Genomic DNA, 14,996 nt, shown 5'->3' with positions numbered 1-14,996 from the left:
GCTACTCTCTAGTTATGGTACGGACTTCTCATTGCAGTGGCTTCTCTTATTGCAGAGCATAGGTCCTAGAGCATGCGCTCAGTAGCTGTGGTGCACAGGCTTAGTTGCCCTGCAGCATGTGGGCTCTTCCCGGACTAGGATCGAACCAATGTCTCTCGCATTGACAGATGGATTCCTAACCACTGGACCATTAGGTAAGCCCTCTATTTCTGTTCTGTAAGTAGATTTGTGTTTAGATTATACTTATAAGTGATGTCATATAATATTTGTCTTTCTCTGACTTAGGTCCCTTAATATGATAATCTCTAGGTCCATCCATGTTGCTGCAAATGGCATTATTTCATTCTTTGTACAGCTGAGTAATATTCCAGAACAATAGGAACTTTTAAAAACCTGCTTACTTTTGGCGTGCTTCCATCAGCTTTGAGCACTTCCTTACTTTTGCCATGTGATGAACAACAGTCACTTAAAATTTTCCCTGACCCAGACCTGGAATTAACCATTTCTCCAATGAGCTCTGATCCATTTTAGAGGGAAAACGAGATGTGAAAGCTAGAAGTACCCATTGCAACTGGATGTGTAATTGTTTTTTGGCCCTTTTAGTGGCCTCATTTCTCAAGTCCACAGGAGACTTTTCGATCCAAATTTAGCAATAAGAATTTTTGCTTAATTTATTTGACTTGACTTTTATTTTTTTCTTTTCTCTTACACAGAAAATATGGTTTCTAATAGCATTAAGATTTCAAAATCACTATGTAAATACTACTATTAACTGAAGAAAGATTATCATAATTTCTGTATAGTTCTTTCTGTTCTTACTATTATGCCAATAAAGATATACAATCAGAGTACTATGTTCTGTAATCACTTGAAATAATTTTCACTTTCTTTCTTTTTTAGCCATTTTGACACACAGGATCATTTTTTCCCTACTTGTTTGCAATTTTAGGGTTTTTTAAATTCTATTCTTGAATACAGCAGAACATTTACACAGTTCATGCATCAAAACATATGCAAAGACGTACTCAGAGAAATCTGCCTTTTTTTAGTTTCCTGGTTTACCTTTCCAGTGCTCATTTATCTATATGTACTTTTATTTCCCTTTCTTTCTTATCCATATGGCAGCCTGCTATATATACATTATGTGCCTTGCATTTTTCTCTTAACAGTATATCCTGGAAGTTATTCCCTTTCAACTATAGAGCTCTTCCTCATTATTTTCCATAGTTTCATCTCCATGTTGTAGCTGTAACATAGTTTATTTGTACAACCCCTATTGAAGGACATTTGAGTTGATTCCAACCTTTATTATATGTGTGTTTGTGTATTTTGTGTGTATGTTTGTGTGTGATGACCTAGAGGGGTGGAATAGTGGGGTAGGAGGGAGGTTTGAGAGGGAGGGGGTATATATACACACACACACACATATATAGCTGATTCACCTCATTGTACAGAGGAAACGAACACAACATTGTAAAACAATTATATTCCACTAAAAATTGTTTGCATATGAATCTTCATCTTATGGTCCACTTTTGGGGATCTCGATTTGATACACCAACAGTTGAGAAGTTCAAGATATAGAGGTGGAGAAAAGTAGATTAGCTCATTCTCTTTCCACTGAGCAGTCTGTAGGGATTGAGACATCCAAATGTCTTACCCCCAGCACATTCACTCTTGATAGGCCTTGCTCCTTTGTCTTTCTCTCTTACCTTGGGATTGTTCTACTTTGTCCTTTTTTTCCCTTACTTTTGAGATCTCCTTCCTTTTCTTACTTTGCTTAGGCTAATGATGGCTCCTAAGTTCTAGAAACATATGTCCTAATATTTCCCCTTGTTTATATTAACTGGAAGTCTTGTGTACTAACAAAGTTGTGATGAAGTTTTGAGCAAAAAGATAGAAGGATCCAAAGGGTTTCCTTTTAATATGGGGGTTCTGGGTGTCCATGGGGTACCAGGCATTTTAGGACTATGTATTGTAATGTATCTTTGGTATGTTTTCCATATGTGGTAAACTGTTACCTTTTTAAGGGCATAATTTCATTAATTAATAATATTTATTTGACTTTCCTTTTCCTTTAGCTCCTAGTGAAAATACCTAGGGGAATGTTTTTCAAATTGTAGTCTGGGGATCACTGAGATCAAAATTACATACACAGAGAACAGAGGCTGTAAATTTTAGAGTGATGAGTCCTACATTAGATACACTAATCAGACGCTCTAAGGGGTAAGGCCTAGGATTCTGCATTTTAAATAAAATAGCCAGGGAATTATACAGCTTGCAATTCCTGGCCTAGAATTTTAGATCACTCAAGAAACATTTGTCGAAATAAATGGACCTGCTTACTTAAATGATAAATGCAGGAAAAGAAGACTATTGGAACTGTTAGATCGCTACAGATTTGATAAGACTTTTTAAATGATTAAAGAATTCCAGAAGCATCCTATCCCCCTCACTAGTGGAAATTCGAATAGGTAACTTCTGCAACACAAATCAACTTAAAACAAAATTGTTGAAGGAGGCACTGGGCAGTTATGTATAAATAGATGCTACAGCTGAACATTTGGGTCAGCAGTCATTAGTTAATACTCTTTGCCTCAGGTAACTAGTCCTTGGTTATACATTTTCTTTCTGTGGAAAAAAAACAACAACCCTTCATTCTAAATATTAGTTGGAATCTCTTATCTGTTGGTGTTAGAGAATTTTAGTCAGAGCAGGTCCCAGCCAGAGCTCACCAAAATTGATAAGCAATCCTTGGCATTTTTTACTGCATGTTGTAGAGAAGCCTGTTTCCATGGAAACAGACGCCAACTTGCTGAAAACAGAGGAGAGAACTTTAGCATTAATTACTATTTCAATTTGAATTCAATTGATTTCCGAGTAAATCTGGAGACAACTTGGCAGTATTATTGTGAGAGTGCTGTAGGCATGCCCTAGACTATATTAAAACAGCTTAACAAATATAACGAGGTACTGTGGGTTATAAAAGAGAACCAGAGCTCAACTACTGAAGTAAGCACAAGAAAAATATACACCAAAGTCTCAAAAGTCAATTTTGAACTGTGTAGATGAGTGACTTGCTTTTAATGAATCTAAATTTCCTGTGACAAGCCAAGTCATTAGAGTATTGCTTTTATATCCTTCCCACAAACACTAAGGAAGAAAACACAAAAAGTGGCAAAGAAAAAGAAGCCTGACTTTGGACACCTCTACCTTGACTCTGGTGGCTCAATGGTAAAGAATCCCCCTGCCAATACAGGAGATGCAAGTTCAATCCCTGGGTTGGGAAGATTCCCTGGAGAAGGAAATGGCAACCCACTCCAGTATTCTTGCCTGGAAGATTCCATGGACAAAGGAGCCTGGCGGGTTACAGTCTATGGGGTAGAAAAAGAGTTGGACATGACTTAGTGACTAAACAACAAACCTTTGACTCTGCAGTTTGGGGATGAGAATGCTAAAGTTCTTTAAATTATTTCTCTTACTTGGCCATTGCATCACTTAATTTCCTTTACTGGCTTTCTGAGTGTGTACACATGTGTGTGTGTGTGTGTGTGTGTGTGTGTGTGTATGTGTATGTGTGGTGTGCTGTGTACACTGAAGTGTAAGAGATTGCTTACCAATTTTGGTAAGCTCAGGTTTGGGCTTGCTAGGACTAAATTTCTCTAACACCCACAGATATGAGATTCTAATTTCTAGAATAATACCTATATATATTCATGTCTTCCTGTTAAAACTTTGAAAATAAATGCCCTTGAAAGGCCTTATGTACTAGAATATTATTCACCTTGGAAAATAATAGTTGAAATGAATTGGCTCAGAGCTAGAAGTGGATGGAGAATAAATAATTCGTGAGAAGTCAGGATGAGGGGCCCAAAGGAGAGACAAAAGGAAGAACAAAGTTTGCCAAAAGCAAATTTTGTCTATTGAACTGTTTCACTGAGGCTCAACTCAGACTGTAAATAATACATATTAAAAAAAAAAAGAAAAACCTAGGAAACCAAGATGGAGAGAATGTTTGCGATCAGCATTCTGTCAACTGGGACTTTTAGAAAGTCATATTTCTCCCTAGAGAGGTGTGTAAAACGTGTGCATTTCTTTCCCTTTGTTTTCTGGTCTAAAAATGCTTTAATTAGGGGGCTTCTATTCTTGTTTTTATTGAGGTATAGTTGACAAAGTGTCCATTTCTTGATCACAGTTGCAAAGCAGAAGATATTGACAAAGTCAAAAGCCAAATGTTACAAGACAGAAAGCACTATGAGTGAGAATTCTAGAGTAGGACATACCAGAACTAGAGAGACACTGACTAATTATCTGAGTCCACTCTCCAGCTTCTCTTTGTTTTAAACAGCTCATATCTGTGACCTTCCTAGTGCTGTCTTTTGGATTACTGGAGCTGTTTTCTTGGCCTAGAGAGAAAAACTTGGGAGTTCACATACCATTTCAATACCTTCCTGTTGTGGGATTATAAAAGGTCAGATTCCTTTTCTTGGGGTGAGACAAACTTTGAGGTGTAATTAACACCTCCAGAGTTGGCTGCTGGATCAGGCTGGAGGCTGGGACTTTGCCTGAAATCTTGTCTTTGCTTAGCTCTTATCCCTTCTCATCCTATATTTAACTGGCCCCCCAAATGGCCATCATCCTCTCTCACAATGAGTAGGGTTGATCTATGTCAGTGGTCCCCAACTTTTCTGGCACCAGGGACTGGTTTTGTGGAAGACAGTTTTTCCACATACTGGGGGAGGGGGGATGGTTTAGGGATGATTCAAGCACATTACATTTTTTGTGCACTTTATTTCTATTCTTATCATTACATTGTGATATATGATGAAATAATTATACAACTCACTGTAATGTAGAATCAGTGGGAGCCCCGAGCGTGTTTTCCTGAGTTTAAGCAGTAATGCTAGCAATGGGGAGCAGCTGTAAATAAAGATGAAGCTTCATTTGCTCACCCACCTTCTGCTGTGTGACCCGCATTCCTAACAGGCCACAGACTGTTACCCATCAGTGGCCTGACCTATGTAACAAATAGGATATAATAAGGATGATGGTGTGTGACTTCGGAGGCTGGATCATTAAAGTCATTGTAGCTTTCACCTTGCTCTCTTTTGTGTTATCCTCTTTAAGGGAAGCCATTTGTCATGTGAGGCAGACACTCAAATAACTCTAAGGTCCATGTGGCAAAGAACAGAGCCCTTTCACCTTTAGGCAGCACAAACTTGCCATTCCCATGGGTGAGTCATTCAGGAAGTGGTTCGTTCAACCCCAGTCAAACCTTCAGATGGCTGCAGCCCTGGCTCACATCTTTTTTTTTTTTTAATTTTTATTTTATTATTTTTTCCCATTTATTTTTATTAGTTGGAGGCTAATTACTTTACATTATTGTAGTTGTTTTTGCCATACATTGACATGAATCAGCCATGGATTTACATGTGTTCCCCATCCCGATCCCCCCTCCCGCCTCCCTCTCCATCTCATCCCTCTGGGTCTTCCCAGTGCACCCGCCCTGAGCGCTTGTCTCATGCATCCAACCTGGGCTGGTGATCTGTTTCACCCTTGATAGTATACTTGTTTCAATGCTATTCTCTCAGAACATCCCACCCTCACCTTCTCCTCACATCTTGACTGTGTTGAGGAGGAAGAAGTTCTTCTCTACCCTTTGTAGTTTTTCTGGCTTGTCTAAAAATTAAATTGACATGGGAAAGATTAACAGGAGTTGTTGTTCAGTTGCTAAGTCATGTCTGACTCTTGGACTGCAAGAGTCCAAGGACTGTAAGACCCATGGACTGCAGTATGCCAGGCTTCCCTGTCCCTCACCATCTCCTGAAGTTTGCTCAAACTCATGTCCATTGAGTCGGTGATGCCATCCAACCATTTCATCCTCTATCATTACCTTCTCCTCCTGCCTTCAATCTTTTCCCAGCATTGGGGTCTTTTCCAGTGAGTCGGCTGTTTGCATCAGGTGGTCAAAGTATTGGATCTTCAGCTTCAGCATCAGTCCTTCCAATGAATATTGGGTTGGGTTGATTAACAGTAGAGCATCATGCAAAAGTTTCATAATGTGTACAGTATATAAGAGAGAAACCCAGGAAAAATAAGTAACTCCCTCAAATGACTGAAACCCTCACCATGAATATTAATTCAGCTAAAGACAAAAGAGGGTGTTGGGAGTAGTGGTTTGGGATTTCAATGATGAGGCAGGAAATTTGTTTTCTGGGCCATGCAGAGACAATGGTACACAGAGTGGACTTTGATCTCTTAAGAGTTTCCCCCACCACACCATGCCATGTATTTTACAAATATCTCTGATGGTAGCTCTGTTCTGGGAACAGGTTCTCTATCTAATTTTTTTTTTTTTGGGGGATTGGGGAAGGCCAAAGTTTTTTCCTGGGTCTTTCACACCTTGATTATTTTCAGCTTGAAATAATCCACATACCAAATAAATATTTTGGGGTGGCATATTTTGCTCCCCTGCAACTGAAACCTCATGAGAGACCCTGAGCTAAAAAATATCCATCTTAAGTGACTCCTGAATTCCTGCCCCTCAGAACATGTGTGAGATAAAAATTCTTGTTATTTAAAGCCAAGTTTTGAGGTACTTTTTTAATGTAGCAATACAAAATGGATACATACTGTTTCCTCCACTCTGTTTTCTCCTGGTGTTCAGTTGCATCTGACTCTTTGTGACCCTGTGGACTGTAGCTGACCAGGCTCTTCTGTCCATGGGATTCTCTAGGCAAGAATACTGGAGTGGCTAGCCATTTCCTCCTCCAGGGGATCTTCGTGACCCAGGGATCGAACCCACATCTCCCACGATGCAGGCAAATTCTTTACTGCTGAGCCACTGGGGAAGCCCATTTTCTCCTGGTACTATCTGCTTAATAAATAACCTGCACCTGAATCTCACTTTAGGATCTGCTTCTGATGAATCTGATTTAAAATATTTGAATTCAAATCCCAGTTCTGACATCTATTAGCTGTGTGACCTTAGGCAAGTCACTAATCCCTCTATTGTGCCTTGATAAAATGTGGATAATGATAGTACTGATCTCTTAGAACTCTGGGAGGATTAAAGGGATCAATGCTTGGAAAGTGCATAGCATAGTGCCTGGCACATAGTTGGAACTCAGCAACGTTAGTAATTTTTATGAGAGTAGCATAGGGTGACACTTGTCAGCTGTGAGGTCTAACCAAATAGAATTTTTTATAGCCTCTGTGGCCCCAGTCATCTATCTTGCTGGCTTTTGACCATATGGAAGTATAAAAAGGTGACTGTAGCTACTTCAGCCCAATTTGGGAAAAAAACAATTCAAGGCACATGGCTCCTTGTGGTAGGTCAATAGTGTCATCTTTATAAATGAAACTCAGACCATTGCATTATTGTGATAAGATCTGCTATTTTACTTGAAATAAACAAACCTTGCTGCTTGATCCATCACTGTTCCCACCACAAAGAAGGCATAGACCTGAAGCAGCTATTTTAACAGCTAAGTGACAGTGTTTTTCTGTTGAAAATTGAAGGCTAGACACTGCCCTCCTCCCGTGGCTTTTAAATCCAGGAAAAAGTGTATAAGGCAATACCCCAATTAACAATCTTTATAAAGAGAGATTCTTTTCTTCTAGTAAGCCTGATTCAAAAAATTATTCATGTAATATTAACATATACATATGAATAGATAGTGGGCAATTGTAATAGACTGCAGAAAAAGATTATCTTGTTCTGACTGATGATATAATGAAGAAAAATCAGAATTCTGCAAGCTGAACAGGGACTAGAAGATGGGAAGATTATAAGATGGAGTCTGAACTTCAGACTCCAGTTAAAGAGAATGAGAAAGAATCCTGCATTAATGAGAGACTAAGGGAAGAGCCTTGGCTTTAAAGCTGCCAGATGAAAGCTTATACTCACAGAGAGTCAGAAAGTTCTCTTTAGTGCCGTTTGGTTCTCCATCATGGCAGAGAGAAAGAGTAGCCCCAATAAGATGTTTCTGTTGTTGTTGTCTGTTTAGTTACTAAGTCATGTCTGACTCTGCGATCCCATATGCTACAGCATACCAGGCTCCCCTGTCCTTCACTGTCTCCTGGAGTTTGCTCTAACTCATGTCCATTGAGTTGGTGATGCTATCATAATAAGATTAAGACGACATTTTCTCCTGAATTTTGCTTTAACTTCTACAGTCTAATTTTTAGTTACTAGCTATGAAGATGGCCCGCCACTCCAGTACTCTTGCCTGGAAAATCCCATGGACGGAGGAGCCTGGTGGGCTGCAGTCCATGGGGTTGCTACGAGTCAGACATGACTGAGTGACTTCACTTTCACTTTTCACTTTCATGCACTGGAGGAGGAAATGGCAACCCACTCCAGTGCTCTTGCCTGGAGAATCCCAGGGATGGGGGAGCCTGGTGGGCTGCTGTCTATGGGGTCACACAGAGTCGGGCACGACTGAAGCGACTTAGCAGCAGCAGCAGCAGCAGCAGCAGCTATGAAGACTTGTTGATTACTTCTTGTGAGACAAAGCACTTGGAGAAGTTGAAGGTGAGAGGTAGAATTAAAAAGCATAGTTGGAGAGAAGGTTCCCAGGGGGCGCTAGTAGTAAAGAATCCTGCCAGTGTAGGAGGATGTAAGAGATGCAGGTTCGATCCCTGGGTTGGGAAGATCCCCTGGAGGAGGTAATGGCACCCCACTCCAGTATTCTTGCCTGGGAAGTTCCATGGACAGAGGAGCCCAGCAGGCTACAGTCCAAGAATCAGACACAACTGTTGAAGAGAAGGCCAAGCACTACAAGGAGTTTTGAGACTTGACCATTTGTGGGTTCATTGTGGTTTTCCCTATTTCCAGGGTATGTTGAGGAATGCTCCCTAAAGTAGGCACTGTTGGTTATAGTGGTTATTCAGAGCCTTTCCTGAGATACCTATGGAATCTGTGATTAAGCCAACACATGAAACTAGCAACTGATGCCAAGAGAGATGTTCCTTTTGGCTCAGTAAATAGCTCTGTTTAACACATGATGGCTGAGCCTGCTAATAGTCAGCAATGATGCACTGGAATTTAAAGAAGGAACTTCTACCGAGAGTAAAGTCACATAGAAAGCTTTCCTGAAGGTCCTTGGTCAGCTCAAGAATTGTTCTTGCATGGCACAGGGAGAAGGAATCTTGAGCAGCTCTGACCTTTTTTTCATCATGATGAATGGACCATCCCTGTGTACATCATTGACTCTCAAACCATTTGTTAAGCTCTTATTAATACAGTACTCCCTTTTCAGTGGGCACAAAGTGAGTTAACTGGGCACTCTTATGAACTGTTGGCAGGAGGATAAATGACTATAGTATTTTGGTAGACAATTTAGGAATATGTATCAAAATTTAAAAAGCATGGCACCAGTTAGGGTCCTGGCACAAAACAGATGGCGCTTCTAAACAGGGTATTGAGAACACGCATGCAGTAAGAACTTAGGGAAACCGACAAGGGCTGGTACAATACCTGAGACCAGCCAGAGGGAGGAACCATTACCACCTTAGGACTGAAGGGGCAGGAGGAGGGAGTGGTTAAGAGAACTTAGAGCTGTATGGAAGGGTACCCTACCTGAGCTGAGACCTTGGTAGAATGATGCAGCCATATTTTGGTAGAAGAATGTACTGGTAGTAGGCGTGCTGGGAGAAACAAATACCTCAAACTCACTCTCTTCTCTTCTTGCAGTCTCTTGTCAGCATCTCCCAGCAGCAAAATTGACCAGAAACGATAGGCAAAGAAGTTCATGCAGTCCATATGAGTCATCCTTCTCAGGCAGGATTATAAAGGATGGAGAGTGAGTCTTCAGGGACAAATAAAACATCTGGCACGTGAATATACCTTTTGACTCAGCAAGCCTATTCTTACAATGCTTTCTAAAGAAATGTTTCAACAGGTTTTCAGAGATAATCAGTATAGCATTTCTTCAGAATAGAGAAAAACTAGAAAGGACCTAAATGCCCACTAATACTAAGGGTACATTCATATTATGGGATACTATGTAGCTATTAGGAAAAATAAGATAGAATCAATATGGGCAGATATGGAAGCATCCAAAAAGTATGGTTGTGTAAAAAAATGTGAAACCAGCAAAAAAACCATAAGCATCAATATATACATATAAATATTTACACACAAACTTGATTGGGGGTGAGCCAGCAAAAAGGAAATTTTGTTTTTCCTAGATATATTTGTATTGTTTGAAATGTCTCATGAACATATTTATATATTACTTGTGTAACTAGATAAACCAATAAGACAGTGCAACTGAATAACTTAGACATAAGTTGTAAATTCCTAGTGGGCAGAAACTAATTCCCTCCTTAATGCCCTTTCTTCCTGTCCTTCTGTCTTTCATGGGGATTGAGAGTCTTGATGTTCAGTTTTAGTTCTGCCCCTTGCCAAGTCAGTGCTCAGAAAACCTGGGGTTTTAGGAAATCTAATTCTCCTTCAGCCTGGTGGCCATAGAATATGCTCACTGGGCTGTCTCCTTTCCCTTTGACCTTTGCTATCTTAGCTAGTTTGAAACCCAACCATGTTTTATTAAGACTTAGGCAAAATGCAGAAAATGCACACTGACCCGTGTCCATGCTGGAGTTGAAATTTTAGACCTTCTGATCTGAGCCTCACATCTTCTCTGTTGCATATTAACCTGTTTCTTCATCTCTTTCCTATTTCCTGATTTCTCAGGTCTTCCCATTTGGCATCCACAGAGTTTGAGTGTTCTAACTTACACCATTACTTGCTGTTGTTTCATCCTGGCATTTTAAAAATCGCACTTCTGGTAATTTCCCCCAGTGGCTAGATGAATAAGCCACTATGTGCTGCCTTAGCTGACAGCCCTGCCTGGTCTGACCTCATTTCCTCCCTGCTCTATGACTTTGACCCCAACTAGGTCCAGAGAAGTCTTTGCATTGGTTTTCTAATGCACTAAGGTGTCTTTGTGTCTGCAGGCCTGTCCTGGACCCAGATAGGCTGGTTAGGGCCTGCCCATCTTGCCTGGCTCCTACTGATGTTCTCTCACCAAAGGACTTCACCTGGCTTCCTATATGTTCAAGTTCTTCTGTCGTACTCTAAATCAAGCAGGCCACCTGGACCTACTTGCCACCAATTCTTAAGTTTCATCATTATCTCAAAATGTGGTTTCATCATTATCTCAAAATGTGGTCCCTAGACCAGCAGTGTCAATATCACCTAATATTTATGAGAAATACAAATTCTTATATATTCTTATATACCCAGGAGTATAGATATCAGAATGCAGTGTACTTACAGTACTTTTCTCACTGATTTACACATCTCTTCAACTTGCATTTATTGAGTATCTACTATACGCTGTGCTGAGTGCTATGGGGAGATAAATAGGAAAAAAATACAGGGCACCCCAGCCTGATTCTGCTGTCTTCAAGGAGCTTCTAAGTTGTTTTGAAAGATGAGACATTTATATGAAAAAAGCAAATGACAATACAATAAAAGACAGTGCGTGCATCCTCAGTCAAGTCCAATTCTTTGTGACCTCATGGACTGTAGTCTGTCAGGCTCCTTTGTCCATGGAATTTCCTAGGCAAGAACACCTGAAATTATAGTGGTTTGCCATTTCCTCCTCCAGGGGATCTTCCCAACCCAGGGATCAAACCCATGTCTCCTGGGGCTCCTGCGTTGGTAGACTGATTCTTTACTTGAGCCACCTGGGAAGCCAAAAGACAATAGTAAAAGCAAAATACAATAAAAGAAGCTCAGAAGACTGAGTGATCCCAGTGGATTGGAATGGTCTTAGGAAAGGTAGGCTGAGGAAGGCTGGTAGGATTCAGACTGTAGTCTGAAGGATATTCCAGCCAAGAGACACACATATGAAATATGCAAGTGTGTTTATGGAATGATGGATAAGCTAGGATTTTCAAAGCAGGAAAACCAGCAACCTTGAGCTCTCAGATCTATCTACGGGGTCACAAACACTGCTAGGAATTCTTTTACTTCCTCACTTATAGTTTGGTTCCTGAGCACTCAAGCCCTTTGCTTGCCAGGTATCCACCCACTGACCAGAGCCAACTGCTTACCTCTCCCTTAGGTCATCTCTGCTGGTAAGATGCATCATCTTCCAATTAGCTTTTTTCCCCTTCCCTTATCTCACTTGGGCTTCCCTGGTGGCTCAAACAGTAAAGAATCCACCTGTAATTCAGGAGACCTGGGTTCAATCCCTGGGTTGGGAAGATCCCCTGGAGAAGGGCATGGCAACCCACTCCAGTATTCTTGCCTGGAGAATTCCACAGACAGAGGAGACTGGTGGACTACAGTCCATAGGGTCACAAAGAGTCAGATATGACTGAGCAACTAACACTTTCACTTCTACTTACTATCTCACCCAGTTATTCTTTGGGATTTATTCATGTTCTTGGAGATTGCACTAGGGAAGGCTCAAGTTCAGTTCTCTTTGCTCCCCCAGTTCAGTTCAGTCACTCAGTTGTGTCCGACTCTTTGCAACCCCATGGACTGCAGCATGCCAGGCTTCCCTGTCCTTCACCAACCTTGGAGCTTGCTCGAACTCATGTTCATCGAGTCAGTGATGCCATCCAACCAACTCATCCTCTGTCATCCTTTTCTCCTCCTGACTTCAATCTTTCCCAGCATCAGGGTCTTTTCCAAGAAGTCAGTTCTTCACATCAGATGGCCAAAGTATTGGAGTTTCAGCTTCAGCATCAACCCTTCCAATGAATATTCAGGACTGATTTCCTTTAGGATGGGCTGGTTTGATCTTTACTCCCCATCTGGCTGCATAATTTGAAGCAGGTGGTATTCCTTGGCTGTCTGCTTCTAGGATTGGAGTGTGTGTGTGTGTTGGGGGTGGTGGTGGTAAACCATAAGTTCCAAAATTTTACACACAGTCCTTCCTTTGGGATCAAGAAATTCCTCCACTCATGGAGCCCCAGGGCCTGCCTAAACACCTCAGGGCTTCCTGAGGTTTGCATGCAAATTAGACCCAAAGAGTGACACCAGATGACACAATTTTTATTGGGGTTTGAGTACTCATAAAAATAAATGCACATAGCATTCAGAACCACCCCCAAGGGACTCATTTTGAATATCTTGTCTTGGAAATAACTAATAGGTATTAGAGGTGAATATTTTAAGAAACTATTTCAAGGAAGGTTGCTTGGGTTGGTTTGCTTTTCCTTTCTCAAGGACGTTGTTGTACTCTGTGTAATTGGAAAATTAGATATGAACAGGGAGAATAAAGAGGATCAATGAGGGCTGTGAAATGCCAGAAGGGCAGAAGGAGGAGCAGCTAATGGCTGGGGTTGTTATATAGGCTTACACTGGGCAAGTGTGGTTTCCTTTCTCAGAAGAGCCAATAAATTAAGCTTCGGAAAGAGAAAACAAGCAGGTGAGGGTGTTTGGGTATTGGGGGCTGCTTTGCAAATATTTTAAGTGCTGTTTTTTTTTAATTCTTTATCCTTTCCAGGCACATCACCTTGGTACTATCATTTATATGGCTTTACCACTGACAAATGAGATCTAGATAGACTGGGCTCCTCTGGTAGAAATGTGCCAGAAACTAGCACTCAGGCTTCCATGAGGACTTTCAACCAGAGAGAACCAAGATCATCTTGGGGCTGGAATCAGAATGAGACCCACTGTGTTCTTAGTCAGCACTGCCCTATGTCCTATAGCAGTCATATTGTGTTGTGCTTCTAATGAATCAGCTTCTATGCAACCAAATATACCTCCTTTCTTTCATTAAAAGAAGAAGCTTCTAAAGAGGGAACCTCAGATGCAGGAGAGCTTCAGCCTGTCAGGCAGTTCGAGAGATGGCTGCAAAATGGGAAGATGAAAAATCGAAGTCAGTTTGGACCTAAGATGACTCATAATGTCATATGCTCTGAGCCACTTCCCAAAGTCATTAATTCTTACACAGAAGTTGTGATTTGTAAAAGATCAATCTCATTTGCCCTGATGGTGTTCACACTCAGTGAAAGAGGAACCAGTGCCCTGACAAATGAAACAAAGGCTTCAGTGAAGTTGAGTTTGGGTTTATTGTGATGATGGGTTTTGAAACTCCATTCAGTTTCAGCCTTGAGGAATCAAAAATTTTAAATCAAAGAAAAAACAATCAGATACAAAATATGATCTCTTATAAACATAACTTTATTTTTATATATTTATCTATTCAAACTGTGAACTTCTCCAGATAGGGGTGTGTGTCATTCATCTCTATAAAGCCAGGCAATAGCCCAGAGTGGGCCACTTAGAAGATTCTCAATAAGAACACTTGTATTGGTTGAATAGTAGTTAAGAATGTCAGGCAGAAAACATGCAGAGCACTTGCAAATGTTTTGGGCTGTCAAGAACCATAGAAAAAGTTCCCAGGATCTACCTGATGCTAGATTGAGCATCTGGGCTAAATCCTTGATCTTGTGAAGGTCGAAATTTTGGGCAGTTGGAAAAAGAATCTAGAGTGGGAGAATTCTGGCAAGTGGAAGTTTAACTTTTCCACAGTCACTCTAAGTGTTGTTTTGCAAGCTTATCACTTTCAGATTTACTGTGGGCTCCTTAGTATATTGACTGGGCTTGTCAATATCTAGAAAGAAAGCTGTTGAACTTACTACTTGTTTACTTCTTGCCTATTCCAAGTGTACTTGAAAGGGTTTATGTAGAGAAAAATGTAAGCAATAATAGGGAAATATCTGATGAGTAAGGAAATGGATAAATGTGTATGTTGAGATAATAGGCTTTAAATTCTTTGAAAGAAGCCATTCTTTTTTTCCCTTGGTTCCAGTCTCAGGAAACAATGCATCACAGGGGATGTTATGTAGGAGTATTAAGTGATAAGTCATGCAGAAGAGTCACAAGGTTATCATTTTTTGATAGTCACCTTTGCTAAAAGTTGAAAGTTTAACTATATTAAAAGCAATAATAGTTTACTGAGAGCTATTCAACAAGAAACAAAAGATTGAAGGCAAAAGGAGAAGGGGGCGGCAGAGGATGAGAT

The sequence above is a fragment of the Cervus elaphus genome, chromosome X (genome assembly GCF_910594005.1).
Source record: "Cervus elaphus chromosome X, mCerEla1.1, whole genome shotgun sequence".
Lineage (NCBI taxonomy): Eukaryota > Metazoa > Chordata > Mammalia > Artiodactyla > Cervidae > Cervus > Cervus elaphus.
The sequence above is the reverse complement of the archived record's forward strand: the minus strand, read 5'-3'. Positions refer to the sequence as shown.